General features: G+C 44.2%; 1 protein-coding gene across 2 annotated transcripts in view; it reads left to right on the top strand.

Moving 5' to 3' along the window:
- Positions 1–15330, top strand: part of SKI (SKI proto-oncogene) — a 103036-nt gene that overhangs the window by 65855 nt on the left and 21851 nt on the right. The gene's annotated exons all lie outside the window — the stretch shown is intronic.

Genomic DNA, 15330 nt, shown 5'->3' with positions numbered 1-15330 from the left:
CTCCCCCTGCCTTGGATAATCAGTGTAGTGGCAATTCTGTCCCAAGGTAGCCCTGGTGAGAAGAGCACTCAGTGGCATTACTGAGGATTCCTGAATCACTTCTTGCATGGATAGGGCAAAACTTTTCTAGTTGAGGCACGTGTCTTTTGTTTCAGTGACCTTTTGCAGCAAACAGTTTCTGTGGAAAAGGAAAGAATGGAAAGCTGTAGTTGGGATTTTTGTCTCCCTCTGCCTAGAACTTCAATTTGCAGATTGTGGTTGGGTGATGAAGTTGCCACAGCTCCTTTCCTAGGGCATGAACATGCCCTAGGAAACATCAACTGGATGGGATTTCTCCCTACTAAGTGTTCAGTAACCTGCAGGGTGAGCAAGGCTTTGGATGTCTAACTCAGGGCTAGTATTGTACATCCTTTAAATCTTTCATACCCTATTCTGTTTTATTTGGCTTTTCTTCTAAAGCTGTGAGCAGTAGGACGTCCTACCCCTTCTCAGCTTTCCAACAGTTCCCCTAGTTCCCTTCCCTTACTTTACCCAATGTTCTCTTCCTTCTTTCCTTCTTCCCACCCCCCCCAAATTTTGATCCCTCCTTAGTGTATTTCATCATAATTAAGCTAATGTATAATTCATCATTCTGTGCCAAACCATCAATCTTTTGCATGGGGAGGAGGGAGAGAGAGGAAGAAATTTGAACAAATAAAAGGTTTTATTTTGTATGGAAACTTGGCAGGCTTTCATGTGCCAGCTTCCAGACACAACTAATGCTGGGCTTATTCTGCACAGGAGGGTGATTTAAAGAAATACACCTCTAGCTAGAAGTACTAGAACTGACTTTCTTCTTCTTACTTCTTCTCCTCTACCACCTTCAAACCTGTGAATTTTGCAGCTGATTACTGACTCTCCTCTCATCTGTCTTTAAGGAGAACAGCCAGTGGAAAGAGCTCTTTCCTGTTGCTCTTTCTTTCTGTGTGTGCAAATAGTGATAGTGCTTTGCAGTTCTGTCTGTGGATCTCAGAAACACTTTGCAAATATCTGTTAATTACAGAAATCCTGATGAGTGGTCTTAAAATGATACTGCAATGAACAGAAAGATGATGGTAATCCCATCCAGAGCATGACTCTGCTCTGGTTTTAAGCCCTGTTCATAGCAGAGATTTAAACTTGTGTTGTATCCTACCTACTGGTTGTCCTCATGCTCTGCTGAATGGCTTCTTGAGGCAGAACCATGAGTCCTGTCCCAGTTGGATGGGGCACATCTGTATGGGCTCTGCAGCCTCTCAGTTACCAGCATTCCATGAAAACGTGGCAGCTGTCCTCCAGCACAGAATACCAGGTCTCAGGGCTTCCAAATACACAGTGGTACTTTTCTGATTCTTAAGGTGCTGTAGGATAAAATACAATGTATTGTGATTTCAGACCTTCTGTTTTTCTCTGCTGGTCTCCCAGAACTCTGAAATGGCTTGGTTTAAAAATCTTTTGCAGGCCCCTTATGTATTTCATTTCAGTGAAGGTGGGAAAATGTCCAGCCAATGATTGATGGTTTTTTGGAACTTGTTCAGACATTTTACTTAGCTGGGATGGAGAGGGTTCTTACATTTGACTCTGATCCAACATTCCCTGTGCTGCAAAGCTCCTGCTGGCTTCTTACTGACTTTTTTGCTCTTAAATTCAAAAAGAAAAAAAGGAGAGAGAGAGGAAAAAGCAGCAAAAAGTACAGCAAGCCTGAAATATTTCAATTGATGCTGTGTTAAAGCTGAAATTGAAAACTTCAGACCAGGTAGGTTTCCTCTCTCCCATTGTCTTGTTGCACTGCCTGGATTCCTCTGCATGTCCTGGGCTTTTTTCTGCAGTGAAGTGGGTGGCCAGGTGGTTTCAATATGAGCAGTGTTAGTTCATTCTATGAAGTTTTCAGTGAAAGTTAGAAAAGTTCCCAAGTGAAGGATTTCTGAGGACCTGTTAAACTCTGTTCTGAAGCTTCTGCTAAGTGCTCAGCCTGAGCTGGGAGCTCACTGCAGGAACAGGAGATGTGAAATCTCAGAGGGAGTTTGGGACAGGTATGTCCCAGGAGAAGCAAATTTTCCAAAGTGTATCAGAAATGACAGCACCCCCCCCTTGGTATCTTTGTAGGATGGGGTTTGGAAAATGACTTAGAATGCAGGCCTGGTTGCATCCTTAATGCTGGAGCAGCTTTGAAGCAGCTCTGTAATTTGGAATGTGAGTGACGTCAGTTCTCTGGCCATCTGCTTAGAAAATCGAGTTGTAACTGAAAATATCCAGCCCTTTTTTCTCCATTGCTAGGTGGTGACTACACACTTATGTAATTTAACAGCTCAAATTCTTTTCCATTCTGGTGATCTCTTCATGAAGCCATAACAGAGTGGATGCTACTGGGAGGATATCTTCAGCATACTCACCACGAGCAGTTTGTCAGCCAGAGGGTAACTGCAGATGGAAGTCCAAGGCTGTGGCTTGGAAGATAAAATTCTGTTTCTTCTGGTACTGGTTTGGTATGTGGCCTTGGACAAGAACATTCCCATTCCTCTGCCTCAGTTTCCCCCACTGGTGATAATGACTCTTCCTATCTCCCAGGCGTGGTTAGGACCTCCTGAGTCAGGCTGTGAGACCCTGGGGAAGGCAGCAAAGTGTTGTTACAGTTCCTGCCTGCACTCTTCTGCTCTTGCCTGACTTATTTTTTCCTGCTTATCTTTTTTTTTCTGCTCAGCACATCCAAACATTCCATTTTACTGCTGCACTTGAAATACTTTTAGGGCCTTGTTCTCCTTCTGCAGAGGTTGTAGACTAGATTATAAAATCCTGTTGTGAGAAATGCACATGAAGATGCACTCTAATAGTGTAGGAAAAATGAAGGTGTGCAGAAGTGTCAGCCATTTCACATCCTTTTTCATGGCAAAACTCAGAACAGCCCAAGAACAGATTGTAAACTAAGAAACTTTAAACAAAGCCATACAAACTTAGTGTTCTTGTAAAACATTCCTTCTTTTTTCTGTCCTAGTAAATAAATTTCCCAAGCAGAAAAAGCACAATACCACCGAGTTTCAATGTAATGCTTCCTCCAATTCTTGATGGAGAAGTTAAGTATTTTTGTGTTGTTGATCCTTAATGCCACCAGGGTCATCAGTTGTCAGTGAATAAATAACAAACAGAAAAAACTCCCAGTCTTAAGGAAGGTTGTGAGAGGCAGGAAATGTCCTTTTTTGTACAATATAAAAAATATTCACTGTACAATAATACTTTTTCTTCCCTGAAAGTTTTCCACCCTGTCATGCCTAGATGAAAACTTTAAATGACCATTCAGCTGGGCACAGCACCTGCTGCTGTGAACGAGAAATCTCTGTATTACATCTCTTGTTCCAGCACACCATTTCTGTACATTATTACTGAGCTGCTCTAGAGCTTACCTTCACTTTTCTAAAGCACTGGAAAGAATGATTTCATTTTAGGGGGAAAAAAAAGGAGTGGGAATTACTCAGTGGTTAGGTTTAATTGTTCTGAGTCCTCACAGTGTTTCATGAGAAAATGTACCAAGATGTGCAGCATAGTGGGAATTGTGATGGAAAGGTATAATTTGACCACCTACCACTAGCAGCTGAAAAGTAATTCTAAGGGCTGCATGCCTATCAGGATTAATCACTATTTCATTACTGAAAATACCTCTTTTTCACTCCTGAAACCCTTCTTGATGTGCTGTAGGCATCAGAAGGTGTTTGCTTGAGGTAAACAGGAGTTACAATCCAACTTTGTTTCTGTTTGCTGCAACTTTGGAGTCTTTGGCTGTGGAAATTGCACGGGTAGAAGAATGGAGGGAAGGTCTGGGCAGGCAGGTCCCAGCCCTGGCAGGACCCCATGGCATCTCTAGACAGTTTATGGCTCCCCTGTCTGGTCCTTTACCTCCAACTGAACTCTGGCGATGGACGTGGCCAAGTGTTTCATTTGGACAAGAAAAAAAGAGCATTATTGAAAGGGACTGACCTTTCCATCACCCTGCTCTGTCGTCATGGTGCTTTTATAGCATTGCTCTCCACCAACCCCTTCCCTTTTCTAAACCACAATAATTCCCTCCTCCTCTCAGTCCATCCTCCCAGGAGACTTGGTGGTTTATCTTGATTTCCACAGACACCTGCACTGCTACACTCGTCCCCTAAAATCCTGTGAGCTTCTGGCAGAAGCTAAAATAATCAGCTTTGGTCCATCAGCAAAGCTTGGGGATGCTGGGTTTCCTTCTCTGTTGGATGCTCTGAGCAGGCTCAGGAGATAGCCCTGGGCCAAATGGGTTCTGGATCTGGATTTCCTCCTCTGATCTGGGAAGAGCAGCCCAGGGAATTTTGTGTGGCACTTGCACTGCTGGAGCTTTGTTTGATGGCTGGAGTGGCCCTTAGGTGGTAGAGCAGGGGGTTTCATGCCTTCCCACTGGTGTAAAATCCACTCTGTTCGTGGGCAGCCCAGCAGGCATGGTCAGAACTGAGTTGGAGCTGTCTGAAGGCTCAGGGCTGTCAGCACTGGGCTCCTCAGTTTACAAAATCTTTGGGAAGGTGGCTTGGTTCTGTGAATTTGTGTTGATCTGCACAGGCAAACTGCACAGAGCAGCCCCAGAGTCATTTCCAGGGGGAACTGAGGTGCATTGGGCATGGTGATTTCCTTGCAGAGTTGTGGTTATCTCTGGATTCCAGGGATTATTCTGTATTCTGTGTGCAACAATTTTACCTGTGCTCTTTTAGTTTATTCTGCACAATTGGGATTTTTTTGCAAGTTTGTTCTGTCTGTCATGGTCACCTTGACTGTACCTACTGTGCTTCTGGGTTTCACACAGACCCAACAGGAATACGTGCATAATTCCAGGTGATCCTTTGTATTGTTCTTATTATTGCTCAGAATTCAAACTCACTGTAGCTTTAGAACTTTCTTGTTGGAATTTCTCATCAATTTAGAGTGGAATTTACCAGTTCCCACAAGACTCAAGTCAAGACAGAGGCTCAGAGAGGTGGATGTTTAAACACTGCTGGAATATTTCTGCCTAAGAACCTGGCATACCTGTGGTGAAGTACAAAGTGCAGTGGAAGCATCCTGCCTGGCCATTCCTTAACCAGAGAGGTGTGAAAACTGACAGAGAGAAAACTCTGCAGCTGAAGGTGCACTTGGGGTGGAATACTCAGCTGACATTTCTGTACATTGCCCGTTTGACCACTGGAAACATTTTTTTTTTTTTTCCAAATCCAGCCTGGTGCCAGAATCCTAAGAAGGGGTTAATTTTGTTCAGTCACTCAGGTGAAACGTGTACTTGGTAAGACAGCCAATGTTCTTGCCCAGCCTGTGTGCCTGCTATTTTTATTTTGCACCTCTGCAAATTTTAATCTTTGTAGTAATCATACTTACTAGGCATGAGGCTTGAATATAAGCCAATAATAAGAAGAAAGAAGACAAACTGCTGCCAGGTTATTCCAGCAGCCACGTAGCTGGCTTATTGATGAAGCCCAGGCTGGGAGCCAGGTTTCCCCAGCAGCTGAAAGATCCGGGGGGGTGGAGGGGATAGGAGAGGGGTGGTGCTTGCTCTGAGCAGGAAAGAGCCAGACAGAAAAATTGATTGTTACTTTAATGTGATCTGACATAAGAGAAAGTGGAAGCAGAGGACAGAGAAAAACTGCAAGCTCAGCACTACATTAGGAGCACTTTGACTTTACAGAATGTATCAGTGTCCTCTTTCTCTCCTGGAGACAAATTAGTCAGGATCCTTCCTGGGGAAAAAGAAAACAAGGGACTGGGGATGCATCCTTCAGTCGCACAGGGTCCTCCGAGGTCTGTGTGAGCAAAGGTGCTCTGACTGGGGCTGCTGGGGATTCCTGCAGGGTTGTCACCTCCTCTGGATGCTGCAGAGAAACCCATCAGCCTGGCTGACATCTCAGCTCCAGCAGGTAAAAGGCTTCAGGCATGCAGCTGGGTGGTAAAAACCTTCCCAGCTCTGTGACTGGTAGATGATGCCTAAACCACCTCTGCATGAGGAACTGAGTTTATTCCCATTCTGCATTTTGGGTGCAGTTGCAGACATTTACAGGTAGGATGGAGGAACAGCCTTTCACTGTCTGCTTCCTCCCCCCAAGGCTCTCTCTGTTACTGGGGGAAATGTACTTTGGGCTCTCTGTGGTTCTGAACCAGAAAATTGGTTTTGTCCTACTGAAAAATGTAGTCATGAAAAGGCAGCCATTCATTAAAATAATTCCTTAGCCTCATTGTTTCAAATGGAGGAGAAAATACCACAAAAATAACTTTGACTTATGCAAGAGACATGGAAGTGTTGTCTAAAATGTGAACAAATCTTGGTCAGCTGACATGAACGGCTGGGAATAAAAATACTTCAACACTGTCCTTTAAACAGGGATCGGTCCTCCAGAGGGTTTCTACCAGATCTTTGAGGATTTTTAGACATGTACTTATTTCTCTCTGTGGAACTGCTGTCCATGTTCTGAACTGAAATCTCTTTAATTAAATTGCATGCTCTTATTCAGATTGATAAACTGAGACATTTGGAGTTGCTGGGAATTTCCACAACTATTTCCTGCAGTAGTTTTCTGCAACTCTTGGGAAGTTGCAGGAAGGAGTTTAAAAACTGAATGCTCAACATGTAGAAGATAAAACTCAGAGTTCCATCTTGAATTGTTTCCCAGTTGGAATTAGTGGTGCTTAACCCTATTAAAGAATTAGGAAAATTAGATTCCTTAGGTTTTGTTTTCTATGAAAACATTAGTCTCGTTTCTGTAGTGCCTTTATTTGAAAATCTCAGACTCCTTTAGAAATCCTGATACTGTTTACACTGATGTAGTTTAGTGAGAGTATTTTTTTCTGTGAACACAAGAAATGGTTATTGGAACTACCCACGAGAAGGGCACGTGCTCTTCCCATCAGCTAGGATGAGATGAAAGTGGCTGGAACCAGTGAATTTTGTACAAAACCTAGGTCTGTGACCCCAAGGTCTGTGACCCCAGAGTTAAAAAAGGTTTACCTGCTTTTATTCAGTGAACCTTCCAGTGAGGCTATTGGCATTTATTCATTCAGTGTCCCTACCCACTCCTAGCAGTGCTTGAAGGCCATTTCATCACCCCTTGCCTAGGGATTTTGCTTTTAGGATAACATGCAAAGTAAAGAAATCATCCAGAAAAGAGTGAAGTTGAGGGTTGGTTTGGTTTGGCTTTTCTTTTGTGGGGTATTTGTCCAGCTTTAATATTCAGTATAATTAAAAAGAGGAAGAAAGAACACGTGAACATGAATGCTTTCCCACCCACCTGAAAGCTGCCCCGACTTGCATTCCACACCAGTCCTCTTGGCTCTATAATGACTGCTGCAAACAGCACATGATTTGGGTATCTAATCCTGTTAGTCATGACCCAAATCAGCTTTAAAATGGTTAAATGAATAGAAGTGGAGTAGGAGTGGAGTGTCAAGAATAGCTTGGAAGAAGATGCTATCCCACATACCAAGGAGTTGGTATCTCAAAGGTGTCACAGTGATGGAAGTGAGCAGAGGACTAAAGTGCCAAGTAAATAAAAAATAAACCAAGTAAACATTGACTTCCAGTGGAACAGGCTCTTCTCCACTAACTGAAAATACCCCTTGGTACTCCTGATACAGAGCTTCCAGGAAGTCCAGGAGAAGCTGTTCCTGTTCCACATCTTTGAAAATAAGCCCTGTCCAACCTGCCAGTGATTTCCCATGGGCAGGGAAGGTGCTGAGGAGCCAGCATCCAGCAGCCTTCATCCTCAGCTCTGCCAGTGCCTGCTGCAGACACCTGGCCCATTTCTGGTGTGTGCTGTGAAGGTGGGAGCAGGGCTGATGGGTTTGGTGGCACAGGATATGTTGGCTCTCCATACAGGTCATCTGGGAAGCTGCTGTAAAATCAGGCTTAATGTCTGAAATTATTTGTCACTAAAAAAGTGGTTCTGGCCTTCCTGGTTGGTTCTTTCTGTGTAGAGCTGTGGAAATGCTGCTCCATTTACATTTTTTATACTCCTTTTTCTCACCACTCTGAACATGCTATCGTGCTGTCTTGGGGTGGATGAAAAGAACCACAGACCTCCAAAGTAGCAAGCAGAAAGCTGTAGGGAAGAATGTCAAGAGCACTGACAGGGTCTGAGGTAGCTGTGCTGGAAATTTACAGTGCATGTGTTGGAGTAAAGTGAGTGTCAGAAAATCCACCTTCAGGGATGTCTTGCTGGTGTTAATGTATTCACATTAAGTGCAGCCCTTGGTTGGTTTGCATATCCTGCTTTCTTGGTACTTACCAATAGCTTTGCACCCGAGCTAGAGGAAAGGTGACCCAGAAGGTAGCAAATTCTCAAGATATTTCAAAAGTGTATGTTTGCCAGAGATAGATACTGCTTCACTTCTGATTTTAGAGGGGAGGGGGGAGAGCTTAATGTTGCAGCTATCCCTTTAAGGATTGTGGTTATAGTCCACGTTTTAATCGCTACTTTGATCTGATTAAATCCTCAGCCACAGAGAAATCAGCTTAGAGAAACATGTCTCCTGTTGAACCTGAGAGCAACAGCAGTTCAGAAAACCAAGCCAAGCCAAATACCATTAGAAGAAAAAAAATAAAAGCCTTAGCTTTCACAAACTGTGTGTGGTGGTGATGTAAATCACACAGCACTGCTTCACAACAGGGTATTTCAGGTCTGCTGATGGGGGATATCCAAAATGAAAATCACCCGACTGGGCTGTGGCTTCATCTCCTGCACAAACAGATTAAACCTGTCCCAAACATTAAATGAAAGCTTCTGGATTTTGTTGGCTTTTGTTGGGTTTGATTCTTGTGCTTTCAGTCTCACTACAATGTCAGGAATCAGGTGTGTAGGATGGAGAAAGGGGAGGAGTTACCCAGCTTTTCCTGGAAGTTGGGGATCAAATGAATTCCTAATCTTTTAATCTTTCTGCCTTCTTATTACACTCAGTCTCCTGTCAAGGCATTATTCAAATCCACACATCTTCCTTTCGTTACCAAGATTACAGTACAAGAAGTATCCCACTAAACAGCTCTGATGGCACCCGATAAAAATCCTTCATCTGTAGATCAGTGTTAAAGCTGCATGGAAGGGGGGTGAAAAAAGGTGGGAAGCCCCCACCTATTTGTAAGAAGAAATGTTTTTTCTCTGATCTCAGATTCACCCTAATGCTACTTGCAGTGTTGCTTTCAGAAGGGTCTGTTTGTTCTTACTGCTCCAGACAAGGGATGTCTACCACAGACTGCTAATCCTAAATTAAAGTTACTGCACTTTTTTTTTTTTTTTTTTTTTTTTTTTTTTTTAGTCAGCAGAACTACAACAGTTTCATTTAGAGTGAAAAGTAAGACTTGGTTCTCTCCAAACTCACATGAAGTAGGAGTCAGGATATGTGAGTCTTTGGCTCCAACCACTCAACCACAGGACAGGTCAGTGCCTGGGGCTTCACCTGGATTCTGAGGCAGCCTCGTGTTGCAGTGAACTCCTTGGTTACACTCTGACATCAGCTCTGCTACTCCAGACCAGTTAGGCTGTATCTTTATGTTAGGAACCCAGATCTGCCCAGTTTACAGCCAGGCAGCTATTCTGGGAAGGCACCAGCTAACAAAAGACATAAGAAAGGCAAGAAGACAGAGGGCCCCAACCTATTGTTTCCCCTCTTCATACCAAATAATCATGACTTCCATGACCTCCTGGCTGGTTCCCTCCAATGAGGATTTTAGGACAGCTGCTGCCCTGAGCAGCTGAGCCTGGCATTATTTCCCTGGTTTCTTGCAGCTCCTTCCTTCCACTCCAGCAGCAGAAGTTGAAATTCTAAACTTCTCTCCCACAGAATTATTTTATACACTTTAATAAAGGCTTAGGTGACTGCAAAGGGGGTTGCCTGCAGAATTTCTAACATTTCCTGTTCTGGGTGGTTACACACCACCTCTTTCCTTGATTTTTTTGCTCAGTTTGCTGCATACAAGATGTCTGAACCCAGCCCTGAGGCACAGACCCTGTGGAGCTGTCTGTGACTGAGCAGTTACCTGCACACAGCTCTGATCCTCCTTCTGCCCCACTGATGTCACAGGGTTTGCTCTCATGCAGTGAGAGCCTGATTCAGTCTTTTCCTTGACCCAAGACTTTTGGGTCAGGCATTTATTGCTCATTTGCACCACAACTTTGGCAAAAATACAGCACCATTCTCCTCTGGCCAGCATCTGGAAGGCCACAAACCTCTGCTTGGGGGAGGCTTTGCTTCCTTTTGGCCAGGCTGCTCATGATGGTTTTTATCATACAGTACTTGTGTGTTTCCATTAGAGGCTTCATTAGAAAAGTTAACTCACAACTGGTTCAGAGAAAATAAAAAAAATAAGAGGCTTTGAAGTCATGGCAATAGCAGGGCTGGATTTCAGTTCTGTGTTGATCCTGTGATGGGTTTGGTGCAGTGTCAGTGGTGTGACAGCATAGTGCCACCAAAAGAAAGGCAATCTTAGACTGTTACCTTGGAACTCTTGCTTACTTTGCTTTTTGTGAGTCAGTTGTGTTGACAATAAGAAGAAAAAAAATCAACCCCATGGTCTAAAAGGAGGGAAGTGGGGGAAGGGAAGTTGGTGCTTATAGTTCCAAACTTTCTCTCAACTCCTTTCTTTGTTTTTCTGATCTCAGGCTGCAGTCCAGGCTCCGTGGTGGTTTGTAATTAAGCCCAAATTTTGCAGGTTCTGTGGAGTTCTCATTGCCTACCAGGTCAAACTGAATCTGGTTTCTATCACAGAATATTGCAGTTCAGTTACCCCTAGAGGAAGTATGGGAACAGACAGTCCATTCATATTGAACAGATGACCATGGCTTAAAAAAAACTTTTTGTCCATTAAGCTTATGGCTCAGATATTATGAAAACAGCTTAATAATGTGCCCTAACATTTATACCACACTATTTTCTTACTTTAATTTTCCAGGCAATTAAAAATAATTGAAAGTTACTGCCAAACCCCCTGAAGATATACTTTTTCTTTCAAACAAGCCTATTTTCATACTTGTGAGATCACCAGATATTTATTTGACCGTCTTTATAGGGGTCAGGCACGTTACACACAGAATGGGGATGTGGAATAGGACTGGCATTGTAACAGGAGAGTGAGAAGTGGGAGCAAAAAAGCAGTGCCTGGCATGCCCAGTGGGTGTTCATGGTTATTATTTGGGCATGACAGACACAGCTCATTATCCAGACACCAACCAGGCCTCAGTTCTGCCCTTCATCTAAGTACCAACAGTTAAAGCTGTGTTTTAAGCCTATTAACTTGGAGTAGATGTAAACAGAAGTTGGAGTGCTTTGTCATGTCTGAAGGATGAATTTGGGCCAGCAAATACCTCCAGGGGCTTCCTCAGCTGAGTCCAGTCTGGTTGTGGGGCTTGGCTTGGCCCTTCTGGGTGCTGTTCCCATTCTGACACCCCTGGGGGTCTGGCTGGCAGCAGGGATGATGCTGGGAGGTATGGGCTGTATATAGCCAAACCTCCCTAAGCTCCTCTCCTATTAATAGTGCTGGACTCTCCCCCTAAAGGCTTAAAATCTGTCAAGTTGTAGAGGAGCTGAAAGTCTTTGTGTCCCCCAGACTTGCCCCTCCTGTCCATCCCACTCCCATTTTCCCCTCCAACTTCACCTTTTGCTGCTTCATTTGATGTTAGTTGATGGCATTTGATGTCTGTTGTGTACCCCTCACATTCACCTGTGTTTTTCTGGGCATGTCCTCTTAGATCTCTTACCTGTTGTGAAAGGTGAGTTTCTGTTGAAAAAAAGACAAATCAGGTGGGCTTTTTGTCAGCATTCTGTACAGTGAAGGAGACAATTTGTAAGAGCTTCATGTTGATGGTCCCAGCCAGGTAATATGTGGCTCAATTATTTTAACTTTTTTGTAACTGTTGCAAATGTTTCTCCATTCTCAGTTCCTCACCCTGCTGAGGGACCAAAGTCCTTTCCTCAGCGTGTCACTCCTGCGTGGCAAATGGCTAAAATAAGTTCTATTTGGACCAGTCACTTGCCTGAACATGCCAAGTTCTTCCAAGGCCAACCCTTCCTGGTAGAGGAGGACTGGTTTGCTGCGTGGGATTGCAGGAAAAAGTAAACTAATGGGCCTTCTGCTCTCCTGCATTCCCCTCCTCCCTCCTCCCACCCCCCTTAACTCAGCATCTGCTGGAGAGAGCATGTGATGCTTATTTCTAAAGGGAGCAAAAGGAGCTTTGGAAGTCTGAGACTGTAATTGGTTGTCTGCCTTTATCCTGGGAGCTCTGGGGAGGTTTCAGAAGTAATAACTGTTACTTAAAGTAGATGAGCTTCTTGTGGCTTTCTTAGAATTGTAGAGCACGTTAGTTGTCGGGTGCTTAAGGAAGCATCTGCCTGTCTGTAGCTTTCAAAACATTTTGTAAGCAAAGAATTTAGGTTTTTCATGTCTTCTATATATGGAGGTGAGAAGTCACTCCTCAAAAACTGTGTTCTTACAGAAATGGCCTGCCTTGACTGAAAAAGTTAGGAAGAAAAAACAAGTTCTAATGATATTAAATTTGCTCAGTATCCTACTTAAAGCTGTTGGCACCCAAAATATCCTTAACTCTATGGTTACTGCTCTTCTTCTTCAGTCAAACACGTGGTCATCTTCTGATAAGAAGACTCAGGGTGGCAGATTCCCCAGGAATGGGAGAGATAAATGAGGCCTTGCACCAGTGTATTCCCTAGCACCAGGAGTTTTCTACTGCACTGGCTTTTACCCTTAATAGGATTTGCAGCTATTAATCCCCCATCAGTGTATGGCCAGGATACTTTCACTGCTTAATTAAATGTCTTGGAGATACCAAGTGTGTTGTCATAGCTGTGCTGGGAAGACTCAAGCAGGATGGGACTTGGTAACTGCAATGCTAAATCAGTGTCTCAGCTCAGCTGTCCTGGAGCCTGGGAGTGAGGCTTGGGCTTGGGAAAGCTGGCACAGTGAGAGGTGCAAATCAGGTGAACCCCAGGGGAAGAAGTTCTCAAGAGTAAAAAGATCTCTGGTAACAAATCCCTGTCCTTGTAATTAAAGAAAAGACAGGGTGCTGGTGGCTTTTTAGTTGCATCACCGTGTTGGATCAGGGGCAGATTCTGTGCCCTGGGGAGCTCTGCAGGCACAAGAGGAGAACCCCAGTCAGGAGAGTTTGGAGCCTGCTCAGGTACTGCAGGACAGACTAAAGGGCACCTAAAGTTCCATCAGTTTAGAGCCTCCTCTCCCCTTCCCTGGCTTCATGAGCTGTCTGCTTGCTGAGGTTCCTGATGCAGCTGTGGGTACCTGGGGAAGAACAGCGTGGCTGGTGAGAGCTGATCCTGGTGGGTAGCACAGGGAAATACCTGTCCTTTGTGTGACATCTGGAACTCTGATGAGATCCATGGCTCCCCACAGAACAGGAACTGATGCCTTGGAGAGAGTTTGAAGCTGGAACTTAAGTGCAACTGCAGCAAAAGGGTCTGGTTTCATTTCGAAGAAAATAAGAGGAGAAAACTTTGTCTGCAAGCAGCTTTTTAATCAGCAGAACCATGACCCCAGAACCAGGTCAGCAGAGACTGGGCAAGGCAGCTCTGTTCAGATTCTCCTTGGTGAACCTGATGGCATCACTGCCCTCAGCTCCAGCTACCACAGGAGCTGAGCCCTCAGCTCCTTCCAAGTGCCAGAGCTGTTCCCTGTTCCCCAGAGACATCCAGGTGTGTGGGTGCCAGCTCCTGTGTCTGCTCCCTTTGCTCCCCTCACCCTCCCTGTCCCCTTCCCAAGCAGCTGCTGCCAGCAAACCCCCCCCAGGAAAAGGAGCAGTTCCTGCTCCTCAGCCCCCCTGACCTCCTTTAGACCACTCTCCATCCCTGGCTCTGCTCAGCCAGTGGGAAGAGTGAGCTGAACTTTTTTTGTTTTGTTTTAAACCACAGGGCAAGGGATTCTTTTCAAGCTGTAGCTTTGAGTTTCCACTGGCAGGGCAAAACAGCTTCTTTGCCAGTGGAAAAGAGGCTTCCAGTTGCATCAGCCAAGAGCCAGAGCCCAAGTACACAGCCTAACAAATACTCAGCTATCTTTTTAGGTGTGTTTTTTTTTTTTTTAAATAAATGTAAGAAGTCAGGGGGTACCTTACTTGAAGGCTTTAACAGTGACACTGAAGTAGCTGACAGCCACACTCATACATGGCTCTTGCTTTGCTTCTGGCTCTGGGTGACTTATTTCAGTTTTCCCATCTGTGTAGCACTGTGATGATTTGGGGCTTTGTCTGCTTGCCCATAGCAGAGGGATTTCAGCTATAAGAACCAGAGAGGCAGAATCACATTGAAGAGGAAATGCTGATTTTGTTGAGTGACTACTAAAGATTTATAGAATCTTGAGTCTGGAAGGATGGCTACTAAAAATTCAATGTTTGTAAAAGATTTGGAGAGTTTTAAGGATCTATAGGATCAGATCTTTATCAAAGAGTAATTTTATATGATAGATTTACAGGCACTAAAATAAAAGAATTGTAGAGATCAGAAATTACACACCAAGTTGAGTTGGTTGAGGCTCAGTCCTTAGGAGAAGTGCAGTCATCAGATGTCATCTGCCCTGAATAAAAGGAAAGAAATGTTGAGACAGGAAATAAAACTTTTTTTCTTTCTTTTATGCCAGCCCAGAAGCTTTGAAAAGGAGTGATGACTTCATGCCAGGGGCTGTGTAGAGTGTTCTAGAAAATAATTTAAATTTGCCTTACAAAATGAATTCATCAAAGGGTGCTCTGTAGCAATTTGCTTAAACAGAGATAGTGTCTGAAGTAAAATAGTCCAGTCCCTCTTCACTTCTTCTCTTCGTAAGTTTTCAATGTGATTCAGTAGAAACTAAAGATTTTTGCATGGCTGTGAGAAAAACTTCAGTTCCCACTTTTTTAAGCTGAGCTTTCTGTATTGCCACATGCCTGAGACATCCCATCTCCATGGAGCATCCCTTGAGTCTGTCTGTGTGGACATTGCTCTCAGTCCAGCCAGACCTCTGCACAGCAGAAGATCCCCTCTGGGGAGGAGACCAAGCCCTTGTGGGCTCATCAGTAGGGAAGGAGAGCAGGGTAGTTCCACTGAGGCATTTGTTGGGGTTTTTTTTCACAACTCCTTTTTATGCTTGTGCACAGCAGCCACTCTCCCAAGCACTCTCAGCTCTGGTTTGTGAAGATTCCCCACAGGTCAGACCTGGGGGACACACTGGCAGCCAGCATGTGTGCTGTGTGAAGGCAAGAATAGAAAGCAAATACTTCCCATAATCACACATCCCAAAATGACAGGGTAAAACAAGTACTTATGCTCCCACCAGAGCAGTGAAAAATG

The sequence above is a fragment of the Heliangelus exortis genome, chromosome 23 (assembly GCF_036169615.1).
Source record: "Heliangelus exortis chromosome 23, bHelExo1.hap1, whole genome shotgun sequence".
NCBI lineage: Eukaryota > Metazoa > Chordata > Aves > Apodiformes > Trochilidae > Heliangelus > Heliangelus exortis.
Note: the sequence above shows the minus strand (reverse complement) of the source record. Positions and strands in the feature narration are given on the sequence as shown.